The 15,119-nt window shown below is 40.4% G+C and overlaps 1 protein-coding gene and 1 pseudogene across 4 annotated transcripts in view; one reads left to right on the top strand and one right to left on the bottom strand.

The window, feature by feature from the left end:
* Positions 1-5,718, bottom strand: part of LOC119826516 — a 30,686-nt pseudogene extending 24,968 nt beyond the window's left edge.
* C11H8orf34 (chromosome 11 C8orf34 homolog) overlaps positions 1-15,119 on the top strand; it is a 365,888-nt gene that overhangs the window by 256,050 nt on the left and 94,719 nt on the right. The gene's annotated exons all lie outside the window — the stretch shown is intronic.

Here is a 15,119-nt window from a genome sequence, read left to right as displayed (position 1 = left end):
TGAGAGCAACCTCAGTTTCATGAAGTGTAAATCCAGAGAGCTTGACACCAGACCTGTTTAAAAGAAATACTAGCTGGGCCATGGTGGCGCACACCTTTAATATCAGCACTCGGGAGGCAGAGGCAGGCGGATATCTGTGAGTTCGAGGCCAGCCTGGTCTACAAGAGCTAGCTCCAGGACAGGCTCCAAAGCTACAGAGAAACCCTGTCCTGGAAAAACAAAACAACAACAACAACAAAAAAAAAAAATAGAAAAAGAAAAAAATCCTAAGCACAAATAAACCACATAAACCATTCTCAGTCGTTCTTACCTCCTCCAGCTGTCTCATGTTGACTGCATTGATAAAATAAATTAAATGAAAGCCTTTCTAAATAAGGAGCTAGCTTCTTTAAGCAAAATAATAATAATACTATGGAGTTTGCGATTCTTTCTCCATAGTTTTCCAAAATGAATGACTTCTGTTTACTCAGTTCTGCCTAAGGGGTCTTATTCTCTAGCTTGATAACTGAGTGCCTGCTGCTCTGAGGAAGCATCATTCTGTCAGGGAAGGTCACCACTTCAGCATCCAGAGCCCATTGTGAGTTTGTGATGGCAGCGGAAAGTGACTGACAGAGTTCTAAGAAAACTGCTCTTCGTATGTCCTCAGTAGAGGTGGCTTAGTAGATCTAAGGTGGAATGGCCCATGTTTGCATTCTTGATTTACAGCTCATTGTTTAGCAGTGCTGGCAAAGTCCTCTGCCTTCTTCATGAATCAAAGGACAAGTGTTGGGAAGACGAAGTGAAGCATCTTCGACATGAAAGCTCACCCTCTGTGAACAGAGAGGACCAGGATGAACAGGGGTGTCTAACTGGGCCTCCCCAGAGTAAGAAGAGAGCAAACCAGGTCTTGCTCTGAAATTCTGGTTATCATGAGCACTGAAAAGAAATGCAAAGTTTGATAACTGTAACTTGCTTTCAGACTTAATTACCTTAATTTGATTATTGATTCTATAAAAAATGGTTCCTGCTAAATGAGTAGGAACATTTAAACACATGTTTATTCCTAACAAGAGTGTCTCAAACAAAACAGCAACAAACAAACAAACAAACAAAAAAAGCTTTTCCTCGGGAGTTGCGTCTGAACACAAACACAACTTCGACCTGAGTTTCTAACAGTGGCCCAGTTCTGTCACTTCCTTCCCAGCTGAGTGTCCTTCAGTGTGCGGCTCAAGAGCTAATCCCAAACATGTTGCAGCTCGCTTGCTGATGTAGAGAATTTCAAATAATACAGTAAAAGGCTGGAACAAATCCGAAGAGGCCGCCCCAAGAAGGACAGGGTCTTTCAGTGCATAAACTGCCTAAGATCCCGGAGCGGCACAAGCAATGTCGCGCCACGTCTGCTCCCTTGCATCTTAGGTGCCCTTGAAGGTGGAATTCTGTTAAACCCCCATTTTAAGCCACCTTTAATTAAGATTGTATGGAATGCTTTCCGAGAGCTATTTTTGTTTGCTGAAGCATGAGGGCAATAAGTCCATAAAGTGAATTAATTGACCCCCAAACCTTAGGGAAAGAGAACAATAGATCTTAAACACGTTAGATCCCCACACTCCTTTCTGGCTATTAAAGAATTTTTCAGTATAACATGCAATAACGACATGCTGTGTGTATGGGTTGGGAGATGACAATTTCATAAAGGAGCTTTCATTGTATAGATCTATGAATAAAATAATCACAGAAATCGTAATGACAGAGAACAGTATTTCAGTTTTGACAAAAATATCAATCGTTATGAAAATAGAAGTTTTGGATGTTCCAGCTCTAATATTAACGTTTGTTGCTACACGCTGTAAGCGCTGCAGCAGCGTTATTGGATTTAATTTTGTTGTCATGATGGGATATTGACTTAGACCGCTCCTACAGGCAGATGATGTGCCATTCTGTGAGAAATGGAAACGAAGAATAAAGGACTATCATTCTTGCTTTTACCCACATGTGGAGACTTCTTATTGATTTTTCACCGTGTGATATTCTGTACTCCTCGGTGCACTTTGTAGTAAAATTGAAATTACCTCAGTTACTTACTATTTAATTGTACTGATTACGGAGATACAGTTCCACAAAGGCTTGCACAGCATGTATCAAACAAAAGATTTGGCTCATCTGCATGAATACCTTCTACTAGCTGCACTATCTGTGGGCTCTGAGCATCATCACCAAGCAGGAGAAATCTTTTCGAATACAAGTCTACTGGTGATATTACAATCAAATAATACTGGACTATTAAATTTTGAATGCTTAATAACATTTCATAAGAAGTGGGACTCTCAGAAGATGGATTGTATTCACAAAACGTAGCACTTACAATGGATAATGAAATACATGATCAGCAAAGAGCATCTCTAGGAATGCATTGTGTTCTGTTAAGCCTGTATTTCCACTACAGTCACCGATGCCTGCTTCCCAATTAGCTAGTTTCTTCATAATTTTAAATATAATCATCTACTCTTTGCCAGTCAGAAAGTCTATTATTTCTAAGTCATGGCTTATCCTGGTCAGACAAAATTGAAGAAAATTGAGGAAAAGAATTAACATTCTAAATATGATAATTATATAAAATTAAAGCAATATTTAAGACTCTTAAATATTAAGCAATATTTAGAAACCCTTATTTATAGACTGTGTTTGGTTACCAATACAATTTTTAGTTTCTCAAAGCAGAAAGCATGAGAAAAATGACAAGCAAACCCTGTAGGCCTTCCTAGAGGCCATTTGATGTGTGCACAGAAAACATGTGTACACATGTCTAGACAGTGGCAGTTACAATTTAACATAGCAGCATTTATGTTCTAGGTATGATGCCAAAAGCTGAGTCACTTTGATAGCCTTCTGCCTCAAGGGCTTTGGCTTGTCCAGCTACGCAGATATATGGATGCGGTATTGTCCTGCTTAAGAATTTTAAAAGCATTGCTGGTAGAATAAGAATCCTCTTTCTTTCCATTACATCACTTCAAGACTAGACACACTTCACATCTCCTAAAGCAAATCTTTTCTACCTTCTCCATCCACTTCTCAGGCTATCACAGGATTCTGTCCAAATACCAGTAAACAAAGAAATTTAAGATTTCATTTAAGAACTATTTCTGATCCAAGTTTGCACTCATTGTGCAGGGTTTTTATTAAACACAAACTTAAAAATGCCTAGTTTACAGCCCCACGCCAAATGTTACCTGGAAAATGTGAGGCTCAGGGGAAATGCCCCAGGAAGATATTTACAAGAGACAAGTGTCTGCTGCCCTTTGGGCTAGGAGTGCATTGGGTCTATCCCGTGCAAAGGGAAGTGTGTGTAGGCTTGAATATCCCCTAGTCTCCTAGCATTGGGGCAATGTCACACGGAGCTGTACATTTGTACCCTCGGTACAGATTTCTTATTGTATTTCTGCCATGTGTTATGAAATGTATGAGGTTTTTACTGAGTTTGGGAGCTATGCTTTACTCTGAGCCAATTATAAGGTCTTTTGTGTTTTTCTTTAATCTATCTGTGTATGTATCTATCAATCATCTATTTATCCATCTATCACCTATCTATCTTTATTATCATTTCATTTTTCTCTTATATATCTCTTTTAGAAAGTGCAGACCATGCATCTATAATTTTCCATTTACTTTTATGTGACTCAGCGGTGATTTTAATGAGAACCTGGACTGGGATGTCTTGTCATCTCAGACATTATTATGCTTGGGATCTTATTTTTAATCATTGTCTGCTCACCATACGCATTTTCCTTCTTAACACAGTGCAATTTCTTAAGGCAAAGTTCTCAGGAGAGATGGTGAAGGAGAAATATGTAACACCTAGAGAAACCATTTCTATCTCAGTGATGCAAAACGTCCATTAATAAAACTACTTCATATACTTTAATGCGGTATAATCCAACCAGCAGCGACTCACAATGTACCAGCTATAGAGCTGTGAGAGGTGATCGTGTGTGTAATTCTTACCATTCTGAACATTGCATGAGATTTCTTCAGTAATTTATAAACCATGCATCCTGTTTTTGTCTCCCCTGTCCCCCTTTCTTAATGCTTTTTTGTCTTCTTTAAAAGAGGATTTCTCTAGCTAGTCCAAGCTTGTTTCCTCTCTGTTATCTTTCTGCTTTAACTCGCCCCACCCCGCACTGGTTACAGGTGTTTACAGGTGTGTACCATTACACCTCGCATTAAAATTTTTATGGATGCATAAAAACATAAAACGTGTACATATTTACAAGGTAGCATGTTATGTTCTCATATTCATATACAACTTATGATTTTGAGTTGAAGTGAGGTGAGCGTATCTTTTCAAATATTTATCTTTTTTTCAGTCACTGAATTTTATTAATTTGTAAACCCTTAGGCCCCAACCTAAAGAGCAACTCTAAAACTGAGAGGTCCTCTCTCTCTCTCTCTCTCTCTCTCTCTCTCTCTCTCTCTCTCTCTCTCTCTCTCCCTCCCTCCCTCCCTCCCTCTCTCCCTCCCTCTCTCCCTCCCTCCCTCCCTTCCCCCCTCTCTCCTTCTCTCCATTTAACGAGTACTTTTCTCAATGATTGCTTATGGGTAAGGCTGCTTGGGTAGTATTAAGAAAGACCAAAGTCATGGTGCTTTTCTGACGGGGCATAGTGCTCAGTAGTGCTGGAACGGCTTGCATGATGTCAATGTCAGTACCTCACTTTTGCATCCAGCATTTTCAGGGGGACTGGTAAATTGGACACACTTTTCCTAACTGACCTTGCTTTCTGAGTCACAAGGCCAAACTCGCTCAATTCTACGTCAATAACTCTACTTTTGGTGATTGCACCCAGAATTGTATATAATGGAGACGATACATTCTTTTTTCACAGCACGTATTGGCAGGCAAAAGGCAGCTTTTAGCTCAGGATGTGTGACATGGTCTATTTTGAAACACAGGCACATTGGCCTAAAGAACCTGTTATATTTAAGTGGTTTTCTTGTAAAAAAAACTTTAGTAGCCAGCCTTTTCCATGCCTTCAGTTTTCTTTTTCCTATTCAAGTAACTTCTGATACCTCTGTTTCTCCTTGGCCTTGAACTTTGGGAAGCGGGATTTCTCAGTTTGCCACCTTCTCTGTTTATAGTTAATCATGTTGGGCAGGAGGACTTTTGCTCGCTCTCTGTCCCTCGGATAGACAGGTACTGACCCAAGGAGTCTTTTCACCATTCTTCTCCTTTTCTGCTGCAGAATAGCTATTTCCACTTGTATTTTCTCAGCATGGCGCTGGTTACCACCGGGCTCAGCCCTCAGGCCAATCTTTTTTTTTTTTCTTTGTTCTCTTTGACTGCTGCAAGGTCCTCCCATTTTTCCCTCTTTTTCTCATGTTAATATTAATGCCATCTAGAGTGCTTACATTTATATTTATGGAGTAATTAAAAATATTCATTGTGTGGCATGATGACAGCCTTGGAGAGGCCTGTTGTATCTCCTGGGTGCAAAAAACTCTGAACTTCTGGATCTCACTGGCTTTTGAGTCCCTTCACACAGGCCAGAACAGAAAAGCAATATATATCTATGTGTTTTTCACATCATTGGTCCCACTTATTCCCCATACCTTTGCCCAAGGGTGAAGGCAATCAAAACTGCAAGCCACTTCTCCACTACTTGCTTGAGTTCTGACCACCCAAGAGACCCCTTCCTTAGTTTTATCAGAGAAAACCACGCCCATAGGGTTAGTCACCCCAAATGTCATTGGCTAAATGGATCGAGCTCCCACAATAATGTCACCCTGAACTTTTAAGGTCAAGTCATGAGGTTCCCACTGGGGCAGTCTTTCCTTTTGTTGTATTAATACATTAGTTCTACAGCCTTCGGCCAAAACTTTGCAACCTGGCTGCTCCAGGTATCTGAGAGAAACTTCTCGATTGTTTTTAGGTCCCTAATCTCCCATCCTTCTCTGTTTGATGGAGAAGTTGGTTGGAGTTTAGGAGATTTTCTTTTAGCTCTTTATTGCTATGACGAACTACCCAAGAAGAAACACCTGAAATGGCTGTAATGTTTATTCTGGTAACAGTTTCAGAAGTTTTAATCCCTGACTGCCTACCCATGGGTTTGTGGGAGCTCAGCATATCACCATGGGAGCATATGGCAGAGGCCTAATCATCTCTCGGCAGCCCAGAAACAAAGAGAAGAGGAAGGGCCTGGGTCCTAAAACTTCTTCAAGAGCACACACCCAGTGGCCTGACTTCCTCTTTTTCTGAAGATCCTATCACTCTCCCGTCACCTCCACAAAGAACTGTCCAGGACTTAATACATGGTCCTCCAAGGGACAGTTAAGATTCAAATGGCAGCAACAGGACAGTTTTATAAAGATGGATTGAGAGCACTGCCCTGATTCTTCTTCATGGTCTCATATTTAGCAGTGGTTTCTAATATTTAATGAAGTTGGTGATGATGGTGTGTGTCTCTGGGGGTATTCTCTCAGTTGGTATCTGTGGTTCCAGAGAATCCCACAAAGACTCCATCCCTCTCTGGTACAAAACAATGCCACTAGTAACTTAGGACTGTCAGCATGTCCCATTATTGAGCTAAGAGTTATAACTGGGTTTTAATTATCCCGAGTCCTTTGAAGTGATAAAAGCTGAAGGGAGGAACTTAAGAAACATATTAACTCTTTTGGTACCAAAGAGCAGGGTGGTGCAGGAGTGTAGAGTTTGATTTCTAACTCAAAGAAAGGAGAGGGAGAAGGAGAAGGAGAAGGAGAAGGAGAAGGAGAAGGAGAAGGAGAAGGAGAAGGAGAAGGAGAAGAAGAAGAAGAAGAAGAAGAAGAAGAAGAAGAAGAAGAAGAAGAAGAAGAAGAAGAAGAAGAAGAAGAAGAAGAAGAAAAGAAGAAGAAGAAGAATAGGAGAAGAAAGGAAGTTGGTTACAAACAAAAGAAACTGACTTGTAAGTTGCTTCCAAGAGATACTGAGAGAGGTAGTCTTCCACCAGGGCTGTCCCTTCCACACATAGCTATGGTGTGTCAATTACTGGACCACATTCTGGATCTATCTGCCTGGAAAATCTGGTGTAGGATTTCCCAGGTATGGTCAAAGTCAACCCTGATCCATGTATCATCTTCTGAATCTCATTTTGTGTTGACAGATTTATGCTTAATCTGAGGATAAGCAGAAGAGACCCAATAGCAAAGACATTTATCCTCCGTGTTCATTTTTCTCAGATTCGATTTTAAAATCCTTAGGATTCTGCCAAAAAATAATTAGCAGCCCAGATAAGAGGCAACCGTGGCAACTACATGCCTGCCATCCTACATATCTGGGGGAACCATAAATTTAACTGGAGAGATACAAGGAGTTTGCAGGCCCATAATCTCACTCTCAAGAGATAGGACGCTAAAAGGGAAGCAAGAGGAAGAGGCATGGCTTTTATCTCAACGTCGTCATCAATCCTTAAGTTTTAGAGGTTAATGCTCAGTGCTTTTTACGGATTTTCGACAAAGAACTTAGGAAAATGTCTAGGGTAAATGGGGACTATTCCTTTGCTTGCTGTCCTCCTAGGGAAGAAACTTTGAAAGCAATTATAATCTGCCTATACTATCATAACTGAGAATGAGACCACAGCATCCACAGATGAACTCTAGGAAGAAGACTTGAAAACCCTAAAGTGCAAAAGGGAAACCAAGCCATGCTGGGGTTTATTTCTCGGTGATGGAGATTCTGAGGCAGAGCCCTGACTAGGGTATAGGTATGCTTTTTAGAGGATCTGAGTGACTGCACCCGAAGGCCAAAGGCATGCAACCAAATCACCTGCAAGCAGGGGGAAATGGAGTAGATGAAGAAAAGCTGCAAGGTGGGGAAGCGGGCTTGGAAAATGAGTTTGGAAAAGGGCATCTGAGTGGTTTCTGAAGAGCTGGAATGTGCTGACACTTCCTAGGACAGTGCTGAAGGGTTTTTATTCTTTTTGTTTTCTTGTAGAGTAGGAAACAGACCATCAAAATGCAGGATAAATCTGATAGTTACTCTGAGAGCTACAAATATAAACTCCTCTGGAAGTCTTGGATGCTATGTGGAGAACACAGGACCTGGGCTCTGACTTTAGGAAACATGGGATGTCAATGGGGCAAACATGTAAATACACAGAGATCATGGCAGATGACAGGTCGGGGATGTAGACTAGAATCGTACTCTTGTTCCCAATCAGTTGGGCTTTTTTAAGGCATCAAAATTGAATGAATGGCAATAAGTTCTTAAGATTTCCTTCAAAAACAAAACCCAGAGAAATATGCTAGAATTCCACAATGGCAAATTAACATTGCGAAAGAGAATAAAAGTAACCCTATGATCTCTGCCATGAAAGTGGCTTTGGGAATTCAAAACAGCCTTGTTTATGGAGAGAATGGCTTTCCACCTCCTTAAAGAAAGTGGCTCAAATGGTTTTAATTTGAGTCCCCTGATTTAATTGATATCTGTCGGGGAAGCCATTGGTTCGTCAATGGCAGAGAAAACTCATGCTGTTCAAAGTAACTGTGTTAGATTGTATGTCCCATCCTGGTATTTTGGGGGTAAGATTTTGTAACTCCCCACAGCTTCACACACTTGTTTGACATCTTCATGTGGGTATCTAACTGTCTCTCTGTATTCCTACCAACAGATCTAAAGTGTATATGAATAGTGTCGTTTCCCAGACTGAATTCTGATTAGTCTCCATCTGATCTCTGTTAATTTTCATATCTCAGCAATGAACAGATTGTTAGTTCTGTTGCTCAGTGCTCTCGCCCTCATTGATAGCAGCTCCCTCCTTTCTTTCAAGCCACACATTGACATACCATGTACCTGATATACCGTTACAACTCCATGTATTATCCAGAATTGGCCCACGCCCTCATTGCTACACTCACAGAGGCAGGTGTACACCCCTCCTCAGGTGTTTTCTAGCTTTTGTGTGTATCTCACAGCATCACAGGCAATGCAACCCCTCGTAACGCACAGATCCAATCCTGTCACCCTGCTTCAAAGCTCTACCATGGCCTCTCTCTCTCTCTCTTTCTTCTCTCCCCCTCTCTCTTTCTCCCTCTCTCCCTCCCTCCCCCCTCTCTCTTTCTTTTTCTTTTTCTTTCTTCCTTTTTTTAGGGAAGAAGATGTGTTTATCTTTATATCTTTATCACATGAAGTTGTAGCTTGTCCAACCTGACAACACCAGAGTCCTCTGTGACAAATGCCCCCCTTTTCATACTGTCCTCCACATGACTAAAGTCATGGGCTTGAAGATACTCAACTGCGCAATTTCTTTATACTGGAGAATCATTTTTCCAGGAATCTAGCACATTTTGTCACTTCATGTTTTAGTTCAAATATTGTATTTGAGAGTAGCCCTCCTTATACACTCTGTATGAAGTTGTATACTCCTCTTCCAATACTGGCTTAACTTTTTCTTTCTTTTATATAAACTGGATTTCTTGCTTGTCTGTTCTTTATTTCTGGTTATTCTAATCTAAACTCCACAAGAATGGGAATTACAGTTGTTTCTCCTCTGTCTCCAGCTTCTGTGCCAGGAAATACCCACCAAACCCTCATCCATGCTTTGCTCTTCTATTTCTGGATTATTGTTCTAGATTTTCAGATGATCTCATTTATTCCAGCCATTCAGTGTTATGTAACGATGTTGTTTGTAGATGGAGCTGCGAGCGGTGGCCACCCGGCTCTAGCCACCAGCTAGCTTTACACCCGAAATAATTACACGGAAACTGTATTCATTTAAACACTGCCTGGCCCATTAGTTTCAGCTTCTTATTGGCTAATTCTCATATCTTGCTCTAACCCATATTTAGTAATCTGTGTAGCACCACAAGGTGGTGGCTTACTGGGAAGGATCTTAACCTGCGTCTGTCTCAGAGAGGAGAGTCATGGCAACTGCCTCACTGCCTTCTTCCTCCCAGCATTCTATTCTGTCTACTCTGCCTATCTAAGCTGCTGTCCTATTAAAGGGCCAAGGCAGTTTCTTTGTTAACCAATGAAAGTAACAGATAGACAGATGACCCTCCATCAGTTGTTGTTGTTACAACTTTATCACAGTCTGCTTATCAGACTGTCAGAACCTCCCTCTATATTAAATCCTTCTCCTTTTTGGTTTGTAGTCAATCCAGGTCTGCCATCCTTGCTTTCACTGAAGATGTCAGGTGGCTTGTATTCTTACATTCTCCCTCCTCCCCGATCCTGATTTCTGTCTATCATTTTGCTCTTACTCTTTCTTTCTACTAGAGAGACTATAGGGTTATCTTAATACCCTGTTCAGGTACTGCTTGCTGATTAAAGCTTCCTCAGTTAGTGTATCTTCACGAGTTCCTGCTTGCATTAGAAGTGTTAGTTAAGCGTTCCAATAATTATCCAGATATGACAAAGAAGCATCCAATGAATACCCTTAAGTTAGACACTGCTTTCTTCTAGAAAGTATTCAGGCAAATTAATGAATATGTGTAGAAAAGTGATTCTATCTATAGAGACCTGGAAAGTCTTCTAGTTTAACTTTAAGAACAGCACTTTGCTCATGTGAATGTTCCATTACCTATGCTCTGGTTCAACTGGATCAACAATGCCAGCAGTTTTGTTTGTCCTTTGCTGGGTTTCAAACCCAGGGTCATGTGCATGCCTGACAAGCACTCTACCACTGAACCGCATTCCCAGACAACAGAATAGATTTAAGAAAGATACTTAAAATGTGATATTTTATTGAATCTTTTGTGCTTTTAAAAAGGAACATACTAAATGGTACAAATTACTTTCCCTATTCCCTAAGTGATTACATGTTTCAAACTCCCTCCTCAGGACACTTAGTTCTGTGCTGCTATTGACTCTTTTGGAGGTTCTTTCTGTGTTTACTATACTGAAATAGTGAAATAAAGCCAACACGTGACCCACATTATCACCACTAATTCCCTGAATGAGCTCTGATCTTTTTTAGACCAATACCTCTTTCTTGTATCTATCTTTTGCAAGATCTGTGTAATTTCTCACTATATTTCTGTGATAAATATGTGTTAATTAAACATATATACAAGGTTTTGAGATAGGCACAATGATTTCTGTGGATACATCTGACATTGTCTTGTTCATTATGAAGACAATGTCAGTAAATATCCCACAAAATTTGGGATACAGTTTTCCAGTGTTTATTATCATCAGTACTTATTCTACCTAGCTGAATCTCATTGGCTAATATAAAATTAAGGTTGATTAATTTGTTCTAAAGAAATATATTTATAGTCATTGTTAATCCCATGTTACCTTCTTGACCTTACTTCTTGTTGAGTTGTTTTAAGGGGAGGTAACTGGATTTGTCTAGAGGCAAAGTTGAGCATCTCACCTTGGTCCTGTTATATCTTATTTTCTATTCACTACAGCAAATGGCAGTCATGTGATACTGGAGTATGTGCACATCATGGCTTAAGAAAAGTCAGTGTACAAGAGCCAGCCCTGACTGCACGTCTGTGAGTCAATGCTTTGATCATTCAAGTAGTCGCACCCCACTGAATTCCTCAGAGCTCCATGTGGGATTAATCCACCATCACATGGCTCTGCTCCTATTCTGCACATCCATGCCCTTCTTTCCTGGGTTACATTAGCCTTTATGTAGCCGCCTCTGTCTCATTCTGTGCATCAAGATGGGCAAACAAAGAATTACTTGACCCAGGATATAGGCAGGATGACATTAAGGATTTCTCAAGGGCATAGTGCTATAAATAAGTAGTCTTCAGAGAATTATTACCTGACATCTTGATCATATCTTTCTTTACTTCCAAATTGAAATAATCACTGAAAAATATCTCAGAAATCTTCTTAGAGTCTGTAATTCACCAAACTCAGTTAACCCAAATTCAGTTAATGTAGGTTTTAGGGACAAACTCTTTTCCAGAACTAACTAACACGGACTTCTAAATAAACAACTAGACACTGTAGCAGAGTTGTCATAGCATCAGCATAGATGCTGAGATTTCCAGAAGAAAGGCTTTTGTAAAGGGGAGAAATCAGAATGAAAAAGCAAGACATAGGTCACATGATGAAAGAGGAGAAGGTAAAGCTGCCAGAGAGAACAACACAGTGACAGAGAACTCGCAACAAAAGATCTTTGAAAAGGGAAAGCAGTTTTGGGTTATAGATTACAAAACCCTCAGGAGGATATCCAAAATGATGGATTTGCAGGCCCAAGCAGGGATTGTCCAATTGAGGGATTCTCATAATGCTGAGGAGACCATAACTCATCTTGCAGGAGACAAGAAGCCAATACAAATGGGAGCTCTTAAACCCTTTTGAGTCAAAGATTATTTTGAGAAACACGCTAAAATTATGGTCTCTTTCTCTTTCTATCTCTATTTTCCTGAGGAAAGGGGTCATAAACACTTAAAACGCCTCATTTTCTTCATTGTAATTTATTGTGAATCCCCTAAAACCTTTCCGTGGAACCACTGAAAATGCTGATAGTACGCCTCCTTCTGCTGAAATATTACATTGTACAGAGCCAAAAAGTCCTAGTGTGAGCAATTATCGCAGGATGATTGAGACCAAACTAAAGCACGTCAAACGGAAACCATGGAAGCAAAGGTATTGAATGAAGAATATTTTAAGAGCTTGACTCCCAGTAAAATACACAAGAAAGAAACAACAGCAGCATGTGTTAGACAATGTGAGAGTAGTGTGTGTGTGTGTGTGTGTGTGTGTGTGTTCATCAGTCTAGAGTTGAAAGAGAAGTAAGCTTGCTGGCATCCTGTAGGAAGTGATAGTGGAAATGTTCAGAATGAATAACAAGGGCTGGATGGCGGTTGATAAAACAAATTGAAGAAAAAAAGAGACATGAGACAGTGGCTCCCCATCATCAGCCCAGTTGATAGATTCCTCCCTTGTGAGTTGGAAAACAAACAATGAAGATGATTGTGGAGCTTGTGTGTGAGGAAGAAATGAAGGTGTTTATTCCAGTTGAAATCATTTTTCTGAGTGATAGTGTTGTTTTTGGAAAGTCCTTGGAAAAAATGGAAGAAAGACAACCAAGAAGCTTTACTTTCGAGTTGGAAACCATCGCTTTGTACTCTGGAGCAGTAGAGTCTTGGAGTCATCAATGTTGTTCAGTTTCACTGAAGTGCTATATGACAGATGAGTGGCAGTGGAGTCATCTTGGTGGCAGCGGGGCTCTGCAGGAGAGGGAACCAAGGACACGTGAACTCCAACTGGGGAGGGAAAAATGACAATAAGGAAAACATAATAGCTAACAGGGACATACAACTAAAGTCATTCCAGGAAAAAAAAATGTTATCAGCAATGGCATTATAAAAAAGCACAAAGACCAGAAGTATTTCCAAGGAACATGGATTCAGACATTTCTAATACCAAATGACGGTGAGTCATCTGTCATTGGTTTAGGGATGATGAAGCAAAGAAAGTTCTCCCAATCTGAGGAAATCAAGGGGCCTTGAGATTATCTCATATGCACCCCCACAAAAACTCAAATACTCCAGATATTAAGACTCTAAGATCTGAGGAAGGAAATGGAAGCCCTTGAGTAGTCTTTATCACCAGAAAGCAGAAAGGTTTATTCGCACAGTCTTGAGTATCCTGAGGTTGAGGGGCCAGGCAGTTTTCTTTGGAGAGGAGAAATGTAGTAATACCACTTTCCTCTAGGTGCTCATGCTAAGCACATACTCTACCATTGAACTCCACTTTCTTCTCCAGCAAAAGAGCTTCTGTGTCACAAGGGAGAGTGGAGGCATCCTGCACAGGGGTCAAAAGTATAGAGAAGTTTCTTTAATATGAAAGAGCGGTTTTAGAAGGCAAAGCGTAAAGGCTTGGAAAGTCTTGTGGTAAAAAGTAAAATAAAAACAGTTCAATGTTTGAAAGGCTGTATTTCCCAGACTTGTCCCCGCAATCCTTGTTTGCGCGGCAGCCCCTAACCTCTGACAACAGTAGCGCTGTGTGGCTTGCAGCCTGGGGAATATTGGCAGAGCAGTCAGGCAGATCACTCCCCAGGGGAAAGGTGCCAATGCCCTCTCAGGCATCTGGACGGCAGTGCTTGGACAGAGATGAGCTAGCCTCAAGGACGCCCGATTTGCTGGTATGTATTCGTGGCTATTTGTCTGTTCAACTCAGCTACACCAAGGACTCCGAAATCCAAGGCAATTTGAATTGCCTTTGGTCCTTGCAACATGTGGTTCATCACTGGTCAAATTAATAAATACCAAGTAAGCATTTACCTCTCCTTACTCATCAGATGAGTAAAAAAAATTAACAACAAAAGGTTTCTATTTATTTTTATTTTATTTTTGGTTTTCAGTTGCTCAGACAGGTTGTTTTCCAGGTTGGTTTTGAACCGGGGATCCTTTGCCTTTGCTTCCTGTGTGCTGAGATTACGGGCTCACACACATTTGCCTGGACACCAGCTGGGCAAAGATTTTATGTCTTAATTCTTTTCCTCTTTGTTGATAATTAAGTTTCCTTTAACATGTTGACTTCCTTGATAATTACACAAGTATGTTGAAACATTTGTGAATATTTTTAAGTGTGAATTTTAAATTTTTTTGCCTATGTGTCTAGGTGTGTGTATGTGCGCATATGTGGGTATAGGATTCCCTGGATCTGTAGTTACAGGCATTTGTTAGTCACCCAATGTATGTTCTCAGAACCCAAACCCGGGTTCTCGGCAAGAGCAGTAAGCATTCACAACCACTGAGGTACATCTCTAGCCCCTTGTGAATTTTTAATAATGAGTATATTTACACCTTTAAATATGCAATGTGCCTTTACACATTTTAAAAAAAAATAATTTTGGTTGAATAGTCATGGAAAAGTGAGCTCAAAACCCAATATTTGTTATTATGGGTTATCAAAAATATTTTTTCCTAATTTGTTTGCATAAATTGAAAGGGGGAAGTAGTGAAGAAGGTTTGAGAGAAAGTGTAGCTCATTAATTATTTTAAGACATGATTTTTTTGAGTTAAAACATACTGAGGTATAAAAGCTGACAGAAAAAGTGAGCTGTGAGGAAATTCTCCTTGGCAAGTCTTAAATTTTTATATGTTTGTGGCTGTGGGTTTTCACATGCAATGGCATGCATGTTGAGGGTCAGAGGACAACTTGCAAGAGTAAGTTGTCTGCTGTTTGCTATGGAGGTCTG

Source organism: Arvicola amphibius, chromosome 11 (genome assembly GCF_903992535.2).
Source record: "Arvicola amphibius chromosome 11, mArvAmp1.2, whole genome shotgun sequence".
Lineage (NCBI taxonomy): Eukaryota > Metazoa > Chordata > Mammalia > Rodentia > Cricetidae > Arvicola > Arvicola amphibius.
This window is presented reverse-complemented; position numbering and strand designations above follow the sequence as displayed.